Here is a 5,899-nt window from a genome sequence, read left to right on the forward strand (position 1 = left end):
TCTTCTGCCCCTCTCTTTCCTCCCTCCCTACGTTGCCCCCTCCACCTTCCCTGCATTCCCCTTCCCCCATCCCTCTGTGTCCCCTTTCTCTGTTCCCGTCTCTCTTCATTCTCTACACATCCCCAATCACTCTTCCATCTTCCCATTCCTTTCCTCCCTTTCCCCATTACCCCCTCTGTTTCTCCCTTCTCTACCTCCCCCTGGTGTTTCCCCCTCTTCAATACCAAAGAATCCTCGGGCACCGGCTGCTGTGTTCTGTGTGTGGAAGGTTGGGTGAGTGGGTGTTAGTTTTCCTTTCCCCTTTGTTTTTGTTCTTGGACACTTGGCACCAGACCAGGCCCTTAGGCCCACCGTGCCTCTACTAGCTCTTTGACAGAGCTCTCTCCACTGACCCCCTGACCCAGAGACAGACGGCTTTTACACTAACCCCCTGGGGGGAAGTTTCAAACTTATCAGACCAAGACACAATGAACTGATGGAGGCTTTAATCGTGCTGGGTGCGGTTGGGAGAGAAAATCAGTGTCTTGCAGCTGTCCTATCGTTCGTTACAGCAGGGGTGTTTTTTTTTGTGTCAAATCGAGTCAATTAACATCATGGTTTAGAAAGGGGACTTACCTCAATTGACATAGTGCACACACAAGCACACATTACCAGCGGGGTGGAATGTCACTCCATCATGTGTGATCTATGGAGTCAAATGGTAAGAGAGAGAAGTGAGTCTGGTGTTAGCGAAAGGGAGTGTGCAGTTGTGATCATGATCTTTTCACATCTTGATTTTTAAAAAGTTGGGATAAAGCTGCTGTGAGTTTTTTTTTCCAGTTTTACACTATTTGCCAGACGTGGAAGTCGATGTCAAGTTTTCTTGCATGTACTGGAGTATTTATTTCAACATTAAAATGTTATGTTTCTCATGAAATTTTGTTAACTCTGTTTAGGAGGTTTTTTGTTCAATATTATATAGCAGTTATATATCAGAGAACTTACTGTGAAAGGAATATCTGCAAATACAAGGGACTTTTATACAGAGGCTGTTGTTGTGTGTCTAACTGAGACTTTTTATCATGTGTTTCAATTGTAGCGAATGCAACAATGTGAACTATGTCATGAGCTGCCCCTTCCAACTAAAACTTGCATCTTAAATGCCATATCCTTGACTGTTTAGCCTGCCTTTGTAAACCTAGAAGTGGTAATAACTATAGCACCACAGAAAACATTGCAATGTTTGCCTAAAATGACTATTGTCTCTGGTTACTAATTTTCCTCCCCTTTTTTTGCAATTATTTACACCTTGTGCATTGCCCTGGTACTATTTCTCCACTTTTACTGTCAGTATAAATCAGTAAGCTATGTAGACTGATACAGTAAGTTAAACCGGTACTCTCTGTACACTGCCTTTATCCACTGAGGCATTGGGGTGTTGAAACCTTCCATTTCCTTTTAGAGACTTGTTAAAATTCATGTTAGGATCTGGTCATCATTGATAAGGAAAGCATTTTGCTGAGTTGTCTTGATTCACTGTAGTATAGCTGTCTTTGATACAACTGCATGTCTTGTTAGGACACTCCAGAGGGCAGTTAAGAGGCAGTCATCTTGGAGTGGAGACACACCACCCAGACTGGGCAACAATAGCAGGTTCCTCCCCCAAAGGACAATGGTGACCTGAGCTGAGTTTTCACAACAATCTGACAACTTCACAATCACATTTACTGATGCCTTTCTAATTTCTACATTTTTTTTTCTTAAACTGAATTCAACTTCGCACATTGCCTAGCGGCAGTAGAACTCCTTTTCTAGTCCACTAATACTACATACCCAAATGTTCTCTACATTGTTGTTTGTAATTTGCTAGCCCCAGTTAATGGTATAAATCAATGTGATAACCAGACTTTATCAGTTTTCCCCAAAAGTGAGAACTTCCATATTTTTGGATCTCTGGAGATTTCAGATGATTTGTAGCTAGTTCTAATCATACAGTAGGAAATGTAGTAGCCAATTTGCACTCAGTGAGATCCTACAAACAATAAAATAATGACCAAATAATCTGTGTTAGTGATAATTGAGGTATAGATATTTGTTATGTCACTGGGGAGAACTTTCAAAGTGAAGTGAGGGTAATTTGGCCTCATTTTAATCTCTCTTCTGAAATACGGTAAATGGCAGGACCCTTGGGAGCATTCATATACAGAAATATCTTGAGTGCAAGTCCATAGTGCTCTGAAAATGGCAACACAAGTGGTAAGGCATGCCTTTATTGGTCAGGGCATTGAGTATAAATGTTAGTAAGTTATGTTGTAACTGTATAGGACTTAAATTAAGCCACATTTGGAGTATTGTATGCAGTTCTAGTCACACCTTTGTAGGATAAGTGCAAAACACATCTACCAGAATGTTGCCTGGATTGGAGTGTATTAGCTAATAAGGAGAGGTAGGACAAACTTGAATTGTTTTTGCTGGGGTTTCAGAGGGTGAGGGGTGACCTTTTATAGTGTATTAAAAAGAGGGGCATGGATCAGATTGAAATATCAAATACAGAGGGCATGGGTTTAAGGCGAGATGGGGAAAGTTTAGAGTCCGTGGTGTACAGTATGGAAACATATCCTTTGGCCCAGCTTGTCATTGCAGACCAGACATCCGAAATGAATCCAGTCCCATTTGCCAGCATTTGGCCAATATCGCTCTAAACCCTTCCTATTCATATACCTATGTCTTTTAAATATTGTAATTGTACCAGCCTCCACCACTTTCTCTGCTCGTTCCATACACACCCTACTTTGTATGAAAAAGTTGCCCATTTTAAATCTTTTATCCCCCCTCACCATAAACCTGTGCTTCTAGTTTTGGATCTCTCTCCCCCCCCCCCCCCCCCCAATCCCAGGGAAAAGACCTTGACTATTTACTATATCCAAGCCCCTTATGAATGTGTAAATCTCGATAAGGTCACCCCTAAGCCTTAGATGCTTCAGGGAAAACAGCCCCAGTGTCTCCTTATAGCTCAAACCCTGCAACCCTAGCAACATCCCTGTAAATCTTTTCTGAACCTTAAAGTTTCACAACATCTTTCATATAGCAGGGAGACCAGAATTGCCTGCAGTACTCCAACAGTAGCCTAACCAATGTCCTGTACTCCAATGTCATGATCTCCCAACTCCTACACCCAATGCACTGACCAATGAAGACCTGCATTCCAAACACATCCTTTACTATCCTATCTACCTGTGACTCCACTTTCAAGGAACTATGAACCTGCACTCCAAGGTCTCTGTTCAGCAACACTCCCTAGGACCTTGCCATTAAATGTTGAAGTCCTGCCTTTACAAAATGTAGCACCTTTCATTTATCAAAATTAAACTCCATCCGCCACTCCTCAGCCCATTGGCCCATCTGATCAAGATCCTGTTGTACTCTGACGTAACCTTCTTCGCTGTCCACTACACCTCCAACTTTGGTGTTAGCTGTAAATTTGCTAATCATACCTCCTATGTTCACATCCAAATCACTTATAAATGATCTGACATCTAACCTAGCAGAATTAGCTTTTTTTTACAAACCTTTATAAAATTGCAAGCTTTCTAACTTCTGGCAAACTCCTTCACAGTTAACAGTCCTCAAGAGTTTCCACAGCGATTGATAATAGAGAAACCTTAATCACTATATCAGTTCACAGGACATCAGTTCCAAACCCACCACAGTACCTTGTGAAGTTTAAATTCAATTTTAAAAAAAAAGTCCGGAATATAAAGCCAGCCTCTGTCATGCGCAATGAAATTACCATCAATTGTGTAAACCCATCTCGTTCACTGTTCTTTAGGAAAATAAATCTTCCGCCTATACCTGCTAGCCTACAGGTGACTCCAGATTGACAGCAATGTGGTTGACTTTTAATTGCCCTCTGAATCAGCCGCTCAGTTTAAAAGCACTTGGAGATGGATGACAAGTACTGGCTTTTTCTTTTGTGAAGCCAGTGTCTTGTGGGACAGTAAAGAATTTGATATGAGTCCATTACAATCTATATATTAAAAAATCCCAGTTGCACATCATTTATTTTAAACAGTTTGTTCATTCAGCATTTAAGGGAGAAATGTTGAACCAAATCTAATTTCAAACAAAACTGATTAGATGTGTAAAATATCCTGCTGTCTTGGTGAAATTTGATCTAGTATCTAATGTGCTATACAGCTTCTAACAGAGAGAGAAAAAAAATCACATCCTATGTTTAATCAGGAATTTGATGCAATAGTAGTGGTAATAGTGGATTATGTTACAGTGCCCTGGAATACTATATCGTACTCAATGTATTGTTATATACGGACCTAGCACATTGCTGAGTGAAATAATCAGACCCTGCAAACTCGTGTGTGTAGCAGTGTTTTAAGTTCATTGATGGAATGTAAGCAAGGCTAAAATCCATTGTCTATCCCTAATTGACTTTTGGAATGATGATGATGTTGAGGTACCACGTCCTTATTGCTGCTCTTGATGTGATGGTACTTCCTAGTGCTGTTAGATAGGGAGTTGTGGACTTTGGACCCAGGTAGGAAGAATAAATGACAATTATATTGACAAACCAGGATAGTGTGTGTAACTTGGACAGGAATGTGTAAGTGCTGCTGTCCCCATGTGCCCACTGTCCTTTCCCTTGTAGGTGACAGTAGTCATAAGTTTGCAATTGAAGGAGAGTTACCGAGTTGCTGTAGTGCCACTTGTAAGATATTGAACACTGCTGCAACAGTTCAGTGACTGGGGATGAATACACATAAATCCATTATTTTTAAAGGACCTTAAATTGGACATGCTTTAATGTAAATAAGCGATGTATAAATGTTCCACAGACTTAGACTACTATGGGTGTGGCATAAGAAATTCTCTCTTGTTCTGTGCCTAGGCTTTGAGCTGTAGAACTTGATGCTTCTTAAAACTTACCGCTGACTTGAGTTTTTAGTCACCTGTCCGAACAGGTCCTCCTGTGGCTCTGTGTTTAATTTGTCTGATAGTCATAGAGATGTACAGCATGGAAACAGACCCTTCGGTCTAACTTGTCCATGCCAAATAGATATCCTAAATCAATCTCGTCCCAATTGCCAGCATTTGGCCCATATCCCTCCTAAACATTTTCTATTTGTGTACCTTTTAAAGGATGCCTTTTAAATGTTGTTATTGTATCAGCCTCCTCCACTTCCTTTGGCAGCTGCTATGATGACATTTTGCCACTTTACTGTGCAATATAAAATAAATTTGTATTAGTAAAAGTGGCTGCTGTCTTTAAAGTACCAAGAATAATTGATTCAAAATTTATATTTCAGGACCACTTTCTCTGAAAGTTGTCCCTGCGAGTGTGTAAGGTCACCTTTTGTAGTAGGGATTGATTGCACTGAAGTCAGTGCAGGTCTGCCTGCACAGTTGTATGAAATGGCAACTTTCAAATGGCAAACCCAGGTGATTAGGCAGGAGGCCAGTTTTATATCTTGCCCAGTCTTGCATTCCACTAACTTTCACAAAGATGTAAAATCAATGCTGACCCAAAAACTTTGGAGATATGCTAAGTTAAGTCTTCTACTGCTAGGACGTCACCTGAACACTCTGGGGCACTGCCCCATCTAAATTTATCTTAGCTTGCACAGCTCTTTCATTTGATTGCATGGTACCCGTTTTCAGCTTGGCACAGGCAGTGTCTTAAAGGAAAAACTTGAGTAGCCAGTATGGCACTTTCCAAGGTTGAGATGTTGCTGGTCCTTTGGTCAGCTGGTAACTCGACATCTTGTCCTAACCCGTTGGCTGAAACAAAATGGTGAGCAATGCAATCCACTGCCCACAATGACTGTGTCACTTGTGATCCACTTTTGCTAGAATATACACCCAAGATTGAAAGCTTTGATTACGTTGAACAGTCAGACTGTTTCCA

The sequence above is a fragment of the Chiloscyllium plagiosum genome, chromosome 36 (assembly GCF_004010195.1).
Source record: "Chiloscyllium plagiosum isolate BGI_BamShark_2017 chromosome 36, ASM401019v2, whole genome shotgun sequence".
In the NCBI taxonomy this organism is placed as follows: Eukaryota; Metazoa; Chordata; class Chondrichthyes; order Orectolobiformes; family Hemiscylliidae; genus Chiloscyllium; species Chiloscyllium plagiosum.